The sequence below is a fragment of the Eublepharis macularius genome, chromosome 7, assembly GCF_028583425.1.
Source record: "Eublepharis macularius isolate TG4126 chromosome 7, MPM_Emac_v1.0, whole genome shotgun sequence".
In the NCBI taxonomy this organism is placed as follows: Eukaryota; Metazoa; Chordata; class Lepidosauria; order Squamata; family Eublepharidae; genus Eublepharis; species Eublepharis macularius.
This window is the reverse complement of record NC_072796.1, coordinates 72058259-72072755: the sequence shown is the minus strand read 5'-3', so window position 1 is coordinate 72072755 and position 14497 is coordinate 72058259.

Here is a 14497-nt window from a genome sequence, read left to right as displayed (position 1 = left end):
CCTGAGGGGAAGTGGCTCGTCGCTGGGTTAAAAACTCCCCCCCTGCTCTAAGTGTGTGTGTGTGTGGTTGTGTGTGTGTGTGTGTGTGTGTGTGAGAATGTCCCCTCCCTGAGGGGGGGCGGCTTGTCGCCGGGTTAAAAACTTTTTTTCCCCTCTGCTCTTAGTGTGTGTGTGTGTGTGTGTGAACATCCCCTCCCTGAGGGGAGACGGCTCATCACCGCCTCCCCATGCCTGCCGGGCCCAGCAGTCGCCGCCACCACCCACCTTCCCACATAGCTGGGAACAGCAGGGCGCCCCTCCGCTTTGGCCTTCCCAATCCCCAATCCACGGATCAGAAACGGGAGATGATCAGTGTGGATCGGTGATTTGAGGTCGTCACTAGCGCCGATCCCTGATCAGCTTGATCGGTAATTTTTTTTGGATTGTGCCCACCTCTACTCATAAGGCAGTAGTCACTGCTAACAGCTCCTGTAGGGAGGCAGCCCTTTTGTGCAGCAGCCCATTGCTGTAGGTGTGGTGGCAGCCATTTTGAGATGGTGGCCATTTTTAGCCTCATTAGAAAGAAGCCATTCTTGATCAGCATATTAGGGATACACTTGCTTTCATCATGCCTTCCAAGAAAGGGGGAGGTAAGCCCAAAGGGAAGCAGCCAGCAAAAAAGTGGGGCATCAGTTCCTCTTCTTCAGACAAGGTGGATGTAGCAGATGTGCAGGAAATTTTGGCACATATAGCTGCACTTGAACAAACCAAAGGGGCCCAAGGGGCTGGACCGGCACAGGCCAGATGGCAAAAGGCAGCACAGGCAACATCTATGGCAACTTTTAGACATTAAATTCTAACCCGTTGCTCTGCTTTAGAACAATCCCTTGGCTCAAGCCAGGGTGGCAGTAGCGCACCTCCAGCAGCAGAGAGCGAGGATGTCAACACACAGCATTGGAGGAGACCAGTGGGACATCGGAATCCTGAGGCTTAGTTTCCAATGTATAGGACTGTGTTACATCAATCTGCAGTAAAGATAAACTGGCACTTTAACCTAAGAAAGTTCAGCTATATAAAAAGGTAGAAGGGTGATGCAATGTCTCCCATGTGATAAGAAGATATGCTTTCAAAGGAGGTGGAGGGGAGGGGGAGAGGAAGAGAGAGAAGGAAGGAATATTGGAATGGCAAAAACACAGCACATATTCAGTTAGGGCAATAGTGGCTGAGATGGATTTGATTTGATTTGGACTATTGCCCTAACTGAATATGTGCTGTGTCTTTGCCATTCCAATATTCCTTCCTTCTCTCTCTTCCCTGCCCCCTCCCACACTCCTATACATTGGAAACCAAGCCTCAGGTTGGTTTGTGAGTGGGTTTGGAGAACCTGGGGGGTCAATTAAGAGCACGTTAGGGAATAATTTTCTAATTTGGTACATTTTTTCCTTAAAGGGCAACAATAAACAAAGAGCAGTGTGTAAATGCAGTCCTGGATCTACTGCAATATTTGTAGTTTATCACACAATACTAGAGGTAAATTCTGATCCAGTATTTTACCTAGAAAGTTCTAGCACTTAATAATGGACTATATTATATTAAAAATTTTCCTCCCCCCTTCTTCTTTTGTTACACCTCTAGACAAAACACCAGGAGCATTGCATGATTGGATTCTATATGTGTGGGTGTGTTTGATCATAAATTGTTTACAATTGACCACTGAGGAAGGCCTTAGGGCCGAAACGCTTCTGGTCGGTTTTTACTGTACCTTGGTCTATTTGTGTTGGTCATTGCACTGTACCATCATCTGTATTTTGAGATGTTTTAGAAAGTTTTAGCATGTATATGTAGCCTGCTATTCAGGCCTTATGTTTTAAACTTGTTTTTAATCTATATTGGTGCACATCTATAATAAATACTCTCGTATATATATATTATTTAGGTTGTCACTTAACCCCTCTATTTTGTTCCCCTGCTTATTTGGGTTGAGTTTGTGGGGGGGGGGGTTCCCCTACCCTCCCTTTTTTTCATCCCCACAGATGGGGTCTTGGCCTTTTTGGTCTCTGTAATTGATGCCTGGCCAATATGCTGGGCCAATGGTTGGCCCCATGCCACATTTCCGCGGCAAGGGGGTGACAGTCAGAACCCTTTGGGTTTCTTGGTGCCATGGCAAGCTATGCTGGGTACACCATGGGCAACATCAATGTATAGGCCGGCCTTTTACAGGTTGGTTCCTTTTAATGCCCTACCCTTTGGCAACTGATCCTTTGACTGATCACCAAATCCTGAAGGGAGAATACATGGACATTTTTACCTTTCTCTTCAGGGAGTTGGAGAAGAAGGGTAAAGACAAGCTGGATGAAAGGGACAAAGAAAGGCTCACACACAGAAGGGTAGACAGGACCTGGGCCAATTGGCTGCCAAGTTTTTTGATTTATGTGGGAGTTATAGTCAGGGCACAGTCATGGAGGGCTGCCTCCCTTTTACAGTACCTGGACATAATTTACAAGGGGTACAATGATTTTGCTGGGGTGGTCTGGCTCCAATATGATGAGTTTAGGATGAGGGCTGCTCTTAATCTTAGCATGTCGGACAGGGTACATCAGCAATATGGCTTAAAGTAATGTCCCCCGCTAAGCCAAACAGAGGCATACAGGGCAATGCATCTAGCTATGGCACCCAGCATTAAGAGGGCTTACGACTGGTCAGTATGCCAGTTTGTTGGGTTTAGATGGGAGGCAGGACTACAGCAGGTATGGCCGTTTCCGCTGGAACACTTGATGCAGTTCTGTGTCAACCGGAGAGGTAAGGGCTTAGTAGTTAAGTCTATTAGAGGCCAGTTGTCAGCCCTGGCCTTCTCCAGTAAGGTCCAAGGCTTCAGTGAGGCCATGGGTGATTTCAGAATTAAAAAGATGCTGGAAGGTTGGTCTCAGGAGGCTGGGCCGTGGCATGATGACCAACAACCAATTTCCCCAGCTGTTCTAAGGGGGATAGGCTCAACTTGGAGCAGCATTTGTAGCTCAAGATTTGAGGAAATGTTTCATGTGGCCTCTCTGACAGCTCTGTTGGCCCAAGATGTTAAATTTTCAGGAGACAAGGTCCTCCTAACTGTGCGGCATTCCAAAACTAATCAGAGGAGAAAAGGATCGGTTATTGACTTGAGGACCTGTGGAGATAAAGAAATTTGTCCAGTAGCTGCATTGAGGTGGTATGTAGGGGCCCAGGGTGATGAGGTAGAGGTATTTTTTCACCATGGTGACGGGAAACCTCTTACAAAATATCAATTTTGGACAGTAACAAAATGTGCCCTTTCAAAATTAGGGTTGTCTGGAGTTAAATTCGGAACCCACTCATTTAGAATTGGGGTGGCCTCCATGGCAACCCCAACTGCTTTGGATTACCTGGGGCTAGCTATTCAAAGGGTGGACAGGTGGCATTCTTCTGTTTACCAAATGTACGTTGCCTGATCTTTTATTGCAGGAGCTATGTCCTGGCATGAGAGGCTGAGGATCCTCATCTGTGGGCACAGCACTTGAACACAAGTGAATGCTAAAAGATCTGAAAATTTATTTCTTTAATGTAGACAAAAACCCTAAAATTGGAAAAAAAGGTATCAGTTTGTGCATTCCTAGACACATTTGTTCCTCCTGGCATTCATCAATACTTCTTTTTGATTTTCCTTTTCTTATCTCCCTAAAATGCCTCATCTTCATCTTTAAATCATAATCAAGTGGGTGGGGTTGGTTTTATTTTTAATTTTTGTACCATGCTTAGTGTTTTCTGGCACTTTAAAACTAGTTATAGCAACATTTAACAGTAATTATAGTAATAGCTTGGAATTTTAGAACATATGCTTTGTATGCGGAAGATCCCTCGAGAGCAGCTGCTAGTCAGAGCAGGCAATGCAGAGAGCTAGGTGGAGAAATGATCAGGCTCAGTACGTGACAGCTTCACAAGACAAGAACAACAAAAGTCCAATGATTTTAAAAGCAGTTTGGGAAGAAAATTTAGAGTGGAGAAAGACAAGCAGGGAAAGGATATTAACCTTTCCCCTGGTCATAGATCCAGAGGAGTTAGCCGTGTTAGTCTGTAGTAGCAAAATCAAAAAGAGTCCAGTAGCACCTTTAAGACTAACCAATTTTATTATAGCATAAGCTTTCGAGAATCAAGTTCTCTTCGTCAGATGCCTGATCAGTTTTGATCAGTTTTGATCAGGCATCTGACGAAGAGAACTTGATTCTCGAAAGCTTATGCTATAATAAAATTGGTTAGTCTTAAAGGTGCTACTGGACTCTTTTTGATTTAACCTTTCCCCTGTGGTTTTAAATGTGCATTTGAAGCAATGAGTGGGGGAAATAGCTTGGGCCAGTGCAATTGCTTAACCCTTTCCTTGCCTGTTTTGTCGCATCCAGTTCAGCACTGTGCATGTGCTTTCAGTGCAGCTGGAAGGATTTGTAAATTCCCAGATCAACATAAGGGTCTCTCCCCTTCCACATACACACATTTTTGAATTTGATCTTTACATCTGTCACAGCACTAGCCTGACAGTATTAGCAAGGCTGCTGTGCAGATAACTCTCACAACCACCTCTATTTACAGGATATTTTGTAGACAAATTTTGTACAAAGTCTTTGCACTATCAGAACTGTAATTTTGTTCATACTGTTGCAAGTTTCTGATGAAACTTGATTACAGACTTTTGACATTCCTAAAACAATTGTCAGTCTATCTGGAAGAATCTGTTTTGAAGTCAAGAATATCGCCTTTCCTTATGCAGAAATGTTATCATGGTTGCTTAGGAACTAGACAAAGAGATTCAAGGGAAAAGAAGGTGCAAAGGAAATGAATGAAAATATCACTGCTGTTGACATTTGATTCTGCTAGGTCACCGGGGGGGGGGGGGCTCTATTTTTGTTAATTTTAGACAAACGTGTTTTCCATTTCTGCCAGCCTGTTCCTGTGTGCTGAGTCTTAACCTTAAACTCCATTTGCCTCTAAATCCCACTTTGATAAATAAGTCTTGGATGAATGCCAGAAAAACCCAAAATATGGGAAATAGTTTTGACAACAAAGCATAAAACTCTGAATACATGATTCACGTGCTACAATGAAAAGTCTCTTTTCTATCTTTTTCACTATTATAGCCTTAAAATTGTTAAGCGTTATGTCCTGGAAATATATATGAATAGCCTTGTTGACTACTTGCTGCCTCTGAAACTTAGTGTCTCCTTTTGTGATAAAGATGCTTAGAAAGCAACCTTCCACTGTTTTCTAAATGTCTATGAATGACAGCTGTGTGGGATATTTAGACAGCTTAGACATATGGTCATACAATAGCACATGCTAAGGATACCTGAGACCTTTCAACTTTGCATGCAAATGGATCTGGCAGACTGAGTCAATGAAGCCTAGATGTAAAACAATTGCAATGTACTCAGTTTGAGGCAATAATTGCATATTGTGGTGCAGCTCGGCAGACCATCTGGCTCTTTCCTGTTATGTGCTAATGCACATATCCCTCTGCATAACATATATTTGAAATATTGCATTATCATCTTAATGCTGTCTTCTGTGGTGGATCTATGTTGTAAAATGTCACTTCCTTGAAGCAGTGATAGGCAAGCTCCCTTAGCTAGATTTGGAATTAGCTCAGCTGCTGTTTGGGTTTGGTTTTCAATTCTGTGTTTATTTTTATGAATTTTGCTGTAAGACATAAATCACAAATGAAATGCTGCTCTACGATGTGGCTGTTGTGTATTTTGTACTTCTCAACACAGAGAGGTCAAGAGTGCAACCCTAAATGGATACCTTTCCAAATCCATAGAAGTTAATGGGTTTAGAATGGCATAACTCTGCTGAGGACTGCACTGCTGATATTATGTACATATATCCTATTATATTTGCTGAGTTCATTCATGATATTTAAAAAATTATTCACATTGATTCAAGCTTCAAACTAGCCATATTAAAAGAAAAAGAAACTATTGCATTTATTCCTGTGGTGGTCATCTATACTGCCTTCATAATATTAGCATTATTTTTTTAAAAAATAGCCAGTCACTGATTTACCTGGTTCAAAACCATGTGCAGTGAGTGGGAGGTGTTTTTCTACTGATGTCAGCAGGGTTTGGGTCAGGCCCTTAGTACTGGCTCATGATGCATAATTCAGGCCCCTAATGCATTTCAGATGCAGTTTTATGTTCTGCTAGCTGTTGGTTCTCCTCCCAGAGGAAAAGCCATCACTGACGTTCTTTGGTGCTCCAGGAGGACTCTATATTTATCACTACCCTCTTTATGTGGCCTTTTTTCCTCTGTTTCCAGACACACATTCTCCTTGAAAATTATGAACACTTCATTCATTTCCTCCCTCAACACTTCTATGACAGTCATGTAACTTCCATTCTTCCTGCAACCCCCCTGCACCCATTTTGTGGCATTCTAATTTAAGTCTGTCTCTCTACCTCCTTAACCTTCTTTATCCTGTCCATGTACAAATCAACTTGACTTCTTAGACAATAATTCCATGTAATTTTTCTATGCATAATAGCATTTTTCCATGGAACTGATTTGGCAGTTGTGTAAATACATTTTTACCCCACACTGAATTTCTGAAATGTATTAATTGTACCATTTGCTCCTGTGTCCTGGTCTCAGGCAGGAGGACAGTACAGCATGAACACTCAAAATTGTGAATATCTGCACACTTCCAATATGCTTTCAGATTCACGGATTTCCTTTTTGCCATCAATGATTTTAACATGTACCTTGAACAGTTGCAGAATCAGCAGACATTAAACAGGTAAATAAATAGGTATTATTGGTGTATGGAAAAAGAATACCTATTGTATTTTCAACTCTCATGAGTTGCTTAGGATAAAGAGCTATTGATCTTAATCTTACCTACTGTATTTCTACCCATTCCTTGTCTGCCAAATACATCAGTCTCTCTTTCATCTAAGAAGAGTTACAACCTTCTAAGCCCACAAGTCAATTTACTGTAATATTCTTACCTCATAAAACTGTGGTCATAGGATCAGCTCTTGGAAGAGGAAAGCTCTTCCATCTACAATAAAACACCTTTCCATTAGTATAAAATGTAGACTCCTAGGATTGCCTCATAGGTAGCCTGGCCCTTAATTTAGCTTATGACAGGTCTACAATAAGCACCTATCACTTCAACAACAGGGGGCTCCTCTGAGTAAATGCTACACATTAGAAGGAAAAATCTCAAAGAAATAATTATATGTAAATTTTGTAAATTTTTATAAAGGTTTTTGTAATTTTTATAAAGTTCAGTGCATAATACAAAGTGCTAAAGTGCTGCTGATAAATAATTCATAATAAATATACCATTCAATAATTCAATAACTATCCAATAAATAATTAATTAAAGATACCTGCAATCCTGATCAAAAAGTCCAACTGGAATAGTTTCTTCAATCAGATGTTGTTGTATACACTTGAGATGTTGTATGTAATGTCTTTTGTCCTATGGTTCTATTGTACAGATGTTAATGTCCTTCTGGAGCTTCTTCACAAGACAACATGGTCTAGAGGTTACAGCCAAGATGGCACACCCAGCTGCATGTGAGGCTGAGGGCTGAGGGCCACTTTTGCCTCACCACACGGAGGGAGAGGCAGCCTTACATTCCTGGGCATCCAGGCTTTGGGAAGTAGGGCCTGGCCCTATAAAGGGTGGCTCCACCTCTGTAGGTCTCAGTCAGCTTTGAAAGCTCGGCCTGAGCAGAGCATATATCAAGCTCTCTCAGCCGAGCTCCTCTGAGGCCAGTTTTACTGAAGGCCCTCAGGGCTAGGTGGCTATAGCTACCTTCTTGGGGAAAGCTGTGATATCCCCCTGCTTGCTACCTTTAAACGCCAGGAGGAGAGCCAAGGCCCAGTGCCAGGCTGGGTGGTTTGGCAGAGATGATGATATTGATGATGATTCCCATTATTATTTACATTTGGGGGCTGTTGTTTATCAGTCAGGAGGGCTAAAGCAGGGTTATACCCAGTCCTTGCAGGCCTCTGGCCTAATTAGGCTCTTCTCCCCCTCCCCTCTGTTTTTTATTTTGTTGGGAAGGAGTACTTTCAGCAGAAACAACAATAGGCTTTGCTGTAAGCCATAGGGGTGAATTGCAGCCATCTGAGGGGTGGATCATGTTATTGCTACTGGCCTAGCAGGGTGGATGCTGGTAGGCCTCCCCCTCTTTGTCTAGGCTTTTCCCTCCCCACCCCCACGTTTATACTTACTTAGGAGGGAGTATTTCTAGCAGCAATAACTCAGCTTAAGGCCTTTAAGCAGCATGGGGGGCATTTTGCAAAAGGGCTTGGCAGTTTATTCAGTTAATGCTGTCTTCTGTGGTGGATCTATGTGGGTTTTATATGGTCTGATTTGCCTTTTGCTTACTGGAAGTGGTGGCCATTTTGTTGGGGTGTTTGCAGCTTATGCTGTACTAGGGTGGCCATTTTGAGTGTGTCACCCTGTAGCCTGCTTAGCCTCCTAGCACTGGCGGCCATTTTATAGAGGCCTCTGAAGCTTACACAGTGTTTGGGCTGCCATTTTGGGGGTTCATGTTACTACAGAACATTACATTACTGTACATTTACATCATGGAACCCTAAATTAAAAAAAACAAAAATAAAGGGTAGTAGCTCTGCTAAGGGCAACCAACCAGCGAATAGTCTCCTGCAAAGCAGCCCTACCTGCATAGGTAACCTTTGAGGATGATGAAGAGGCCAAAGGGAGTAAGGAAACACTGGGCTATCAGTGTCTTGTCAATCAGGAGGGCTGAAGCATGGTTGGGCTCAGCCCCTGCAGGCCTCCAGACTATCTAGGCTCCCTCCTCCTTTAATGTTTTCACTTTATTTGAAGAGAGAACTTACAGCAACAGCAGTGAAGGCCTGGCTGAGGCCAGGGGGGGGCGGGCTTGCAGTCATCTAAAGGCCAGATTGCTTCACATATTATTGCTACTGGCTTAGCAAGGATTTATAGTCTCAGGGTGGTAACTTGTTAAACTCCTTCCCCGGCTGGCCTAGGCTGCTGTAACCTAGTCATGTTGAGGTGACAGTGAACTTGACTGGCAGAGAGGTAAGTCCAGTGGCCCCTAGTGAATGGCTGTGGGGGGCCCCGGGTTCAGGCGACAGTCTCCGGGCTCCCACTTTTAGACTCCTGGGTTGTATCATCTTGGGCCTTGCCTTTGGGTTTTACAGTTTGGCCTCTGAGTTATTACTTGATTCAGTCATAAAGGGACTGTCATAAAGGGAGAAGCATGTTGGGAGTTAACCCTCCTCTTCAGGAAGTGGAGGAGAAGGATGAGGTGGACCTGAGGAGGGAGCCACTGAATTAGATTTAAGCTGGTTTACTGCATATGGACCAGGCAGCTGCCAGCTGGCCTCCTTTATGGGAGCTCCAGCAGCTGGCTGGGCACCGAGCCTTGTCTCCAAGGTGTTGGCATCTAGAAGTGGAGTTTCCCTGGAGTTTCTGCTGCCTCAGGGCCCAATGGCTCTGGGTTTAGTTCAGGGGCACTAGTGGGCTGAGCAGTGGCCCATTCACCAGTCAGAACGGCGGTCTTACTATAGACCGTATATGCTTGGAATTTTCCAATCCTCCTGGAAGTTGGTGTGGGGTAGGGAACTAGATAACCCCTCAGCCCACTTCACATGTACAATTAGGCAGTGGTGCTCATACCTAACCCTTTCATCCAAGTGGTATAGGATTTTGAGATGGGTTCTGGAGACTGGTCTTCCTGGCATTTATGTTTCAAGGCAATGCCCGGTCTCACCAGCAGATGGAACAGGGCAGCTTGTCCCTCATATTACCTCTGAGCTATGGTTTTTTGGCAACCAGATGACATAGCCCCCAGCACGTGGTGCGCCTATGTCTAAGTGGCTGGCAGTCTCTAGGTTGGGGTTGCCTCTAGGTAGGTTGATCTGTAGGAGTTATGGCTAGTGGATATCTCCCATAGTTATGGGAGGGTGGAAAATTAAGGGGCTCGCCTTGTATCCAGTGGCAGCCATCAGGCAGTTTATGTGCCTTTAGGTTCACCAGTAAACCTCCCAGTTTGATTTTGGCCTGCACATTTTCCTGGGCCGCATGACATTAATGGTTGGTGTGAGAGTTAGATCCTGAGTGTTTGCACAGTGATGACTCAAGCCCTTAAGGAAGGGTCTGGGCTCACAGGGAATGTTACTGCTGTTTGATGGGACATGGAGATCTTTGCCTCACTCCTGGTCATTCACCTGGGGGTAATGAGCTGGAATTCCCAAGGGCACAGCCCTTCTGTTACAGACCACACAGACATGCATGTATAGGCAAGGTGGCTCAGTGTGCTTGAGAGGAGGAGCAGTCCTCTGCCTTGCATACTGGCATTCACATGGGCAGTAATGACCTGGGCTGTGGGGCTTGGCTCTTCCAATATAGGCTCACGCAGACTTGCATGCATAGGCAGGGTGGCCTCATGAGCTGGAGGGGAGGAGCGGCCTCCATTTCACATTCAGTTCTTTCACCTGGGTGGAATGATCTTGGTTCATAGGGCGTGGACCTTTCCTTACAGGCTTACACAGACCTGCACCACCCAGGCAACACCCAGGCAAGACTTCTGAGTTAGGAAAATGTTGGAGGGCTGGTTGCGTGAGGCGAGGGCTCGAGCCAACAACAGGCAACCCATTTCTCTGTCCATCTTCCAGGGTTTAGGCTCTGTTTGGAAAAAGGTGTGCCTATCAGGATATGAGTCTGCACTATTTCATGCAATGTCACTGACGGCCTTCTTCGGAGCTCTTAGAGGAGTGAGCTTGTGGCCCAATCACTTACAGATCGGTCTGGGTGTGCACCGAGGGCACAGGACCTGAAGTTTGGGCTGATTTAGTGACCCTCCATATTAGGCAGTCCAAGATGGATCAGTGGCAGTGGGGGCACAGTTGTTCAGGTGGGCCCTTGGGATGAGTCCAAGCTGTGCTCTGTCCAGGCCCTATGCCTATATCTGAAACCTTTAAAGAGTTGTGTCTAATTGTTCCTTTTTCTTCTTAGGTGCTGTGGTTCGCTGCAGGAGGTGTTGGAACCTCATATGCGGACACAGCATGATTTTCTGGGTGGCCCATCAGCCCAAGAGGATGACGATCAGGTCCCAACTTGGGCTTAGCTGATGGGCCACTGTAGAGTAGCAGGGCCTCCAGGTGTGGTCCTCCACCTCACATGCTGGTTATTCACTGTGTCGTAATGGCCTTGGCTTATGGGGCATGGCCTCTTTCCTTTCAGGCTCACACAGGCTTGCAGCACCCAGGCAAGTAGTGGCCTGATGGTTTGAGGGGAGGGGAGGACCTCGCCTCACGTCCTGGTCATTTGCTGCATGGTGTTGACCTTGTCTCACAGAGCATGGCCCTTTCCTTACAGGCTTACACAGGCTTGCAGTGCCCAGGCAAGTAGTGGCCTGATGGCTTGAGGTGAGGTACGGTCCTCCGCCTTATGTTCTGGTCATTCACCTGGGTGGTGATGACCTTGGTCTACAATGCTTCCCCATCATGGTGGTGGGAAGGGTCATTCACCTGGGTGGTGATGACCTTGGTATGCAATGCTTCCCCATCATGGTGGTGGGAAGATTGAGACCCACTAGGTGAGGGGCTAGGCGTACAGCCAACAGAGCCCTAGAGAAAGCTGTCTGGAGGGACTGAGCATCTTTTTGCCATGCCCCTGCATAAAGACTACATTTGCCAACCTCTACAGAGGTGATGAGAGGGTATGGCATATGGCCAAAAAGGCCCTTTAAAAGTTTTTGGGAGCAGAAGGGATATTTATTTGCCCTTTCCTGGCATTACGGCCAAAGTTGCCAACCTTTACAGAGGTGTCGGTGTTCACCTATTGGTGAAGGGCAACACAATATTCTGTGGTAACTGATGGCAAGGGTGGTGGTTGGCACTCGGCCAACTGTGGGGTGCAAGGGCCTAAGCAGAGGCTTGGCCCTAGCTGTGGCAGGTTAGATTTGGGTAGACAGAGCGGGCCGGTGAGCACCCGGTGGCACCTCCCCATTGGTGGGGAATAGGGGTCTGTCAAGGATTGGCTGGCAGGCTATATGGCTGCCAGTTGAGAGGGCAAGACTGCCTGTGGGACCCCCTGTACAAGTCCTTCCCTCAGGCTCCATGGCTTGGAGCTTTAAGGGGGGAACCATTCACCTGGCTGGCCGAGTTACAGCCATTTGCATGGATGACTCACACCTGGGGCAGGGGTGATTTGCCCAGACAGGTCGGGGAGGAGGTCTGGGGTGATCCCTTGGTCCTGACCTGTACTGGTAGTGATGCCCTTGCCGTTAATAAGTTTAATGTTGATCAATAAATGGCCCAAATTTATACCCAAACCTTGTGTCTGTCTCTTCATTCTGAATGGTGGGGGGGGCAAATGCCAAAAAGTGGGCTGAAGAGCCTGATGGGTTCTGCCAGCCTGATATCCCATTTCAGCAAATGTTTTTTCAAAGGCTCATGAATATATTATATACTGTGAATTAAATCATAATAAATCATGAAATTATATAAACCACGTTGTCATTTTATACTGCCATTGAATATATGAGAAGTACTTACAATTGCCCCAGTATTTAGATTCTCATCTCCAAGTGATTGTGAAGCTGACAGACCATTGCCATAGACTACTGGTTCTCATTACAGCATTTAAGCCAAATCATTGCCAAATCATTTGAACATTGCAATTGAATATTCTTGTTATTTATGATATGTATGGCACTGTCTCTTTAAATCTGTATGTTGTGGCTGCAATGGACATCTTAAGTGTATACAACATCTGATGGGAGAAATTATACCAGTTGGACTTTTTGTTCAGGATTGCACGTATCTTTATTTAATTATTTATTGGATATTTATTGAATTATTGAATGGTATATTTATTATGAATTATTTATCAGCACTTTAGTGCTTTGTATTACACACTGAACTTTATAAAAATTACAAAAAAACTTTATAAAAATTCACAAAATTTAGCTACAATAAGCACCAACAAAATAAACCATACAACAGTCTTCCTATGAGTGCATAATTTTATTTATTTATGTTATTTATGTTAGTCTGCTTTTCTCATTGAGAAAATATAAGACAATATAACGAATGGCTGAGATCCAATAAACAATGCAATAGGTTTTGTATTACAGAAAATTTGAAAACAAGAAGGAATCTGACACAAAGCTGAAACAAAACATAAGCAATTAAACATGACACATGCAGAAAGTACCTAGGAGGAGTATACTTTCTGCAAAAGGCAGTAGACAACAGCATAGTCTGCAGTCTCTATTGTTTTACTAAAGCATCTTTCCAAATCACTTCCTTAAAGGACAGCCCTCTTATCTGTAATTTTACCCACTGTGGTGATTAGTAAGTCTGACCTAATTATATGCATTTCATAACTAATTTATTTAATGATTTACAGCACTTATAATAATCTACCTTTATTCTAAAAAAAACACTCAGGAGGACTCTATTTCTTTAAAAAGCATCATTCTCCAGAGATTATTCCCCTCCCCATTTCTTCTTACATGTGAAATGTGAGTTGGATTGGGCATTCCCTCAATTCAAATCTCATTTCATATCTTGTGTAATCAGACCCAAGGGTGTTTGAGGAGGCAGATATTTATTACAGAAGTAGATTGTTGTCAGTCCTTTGCATAGGCTTGTTGTACTAGATGAGAAAGTGCCTAAGAGATGTGGTCAGTTTTGTTTTATTCTTTTATTTAGGCAACAACTGACAGAGCTGGGGGAGGTTGTCTGGAGGTCTAGGTTCCATGTGTCTCAAGTGTCACCTAAGGCGAGCTTGAATGAAAGAATTAGTGTGTACATGGTGCTAGGAAGCATTTGCACTTTAATACCTGTTGCAATATTAATAGAGCACTTGAAGCACTGGACACTTTATGTATTGACTTTGGAGCATATATGACGCCTGCAAAATAATTTTTCCTAGGACTGGTTACATGTGGTATAGTTTTCTGTTAAATTATGCAACTACTGTAAATAAAATAGGGAGACATTGTTATTGCACGGGAAATTCCATTTTCAGGGAGGCATCTAGGATCACCTCCAGGCTCTTAACCCTCAGAACTGGCACAAGCTGTGCCCCATCGAGGGCCAGGAGCCAGAGTCCTGAATCCAGTCCCCCGTGACTCAATTACAGGACCTCCATCTTTGTTGGGTTCAGTTTCAGTCAACTCTGTTTCAACCAATCATTCACGGCTGCAAATGCATGTTCCAGAACATCTGGGGCTGAGCCGGGCGGGCCGTCCATCCTCAGATACAGCTGGGTGTCATCTGCATATTGATGACACCCAAGCCTGAAACTTCGCACCAGCTGGGCAAGGGGGCACATGTAGATGTTAAACAGTAAAGGGGAGAGTATTTCCCCCTGTGGGACCCCACACACCAATGGGTGATGGGGTGATAATTTCTCCCCAAGCACCACCCTCTGTCCCCGACTGTGGAGAAACACACAATCTTTTCATTACATCCGTTTTTGTTGCAGAGTTCCCAATTCACT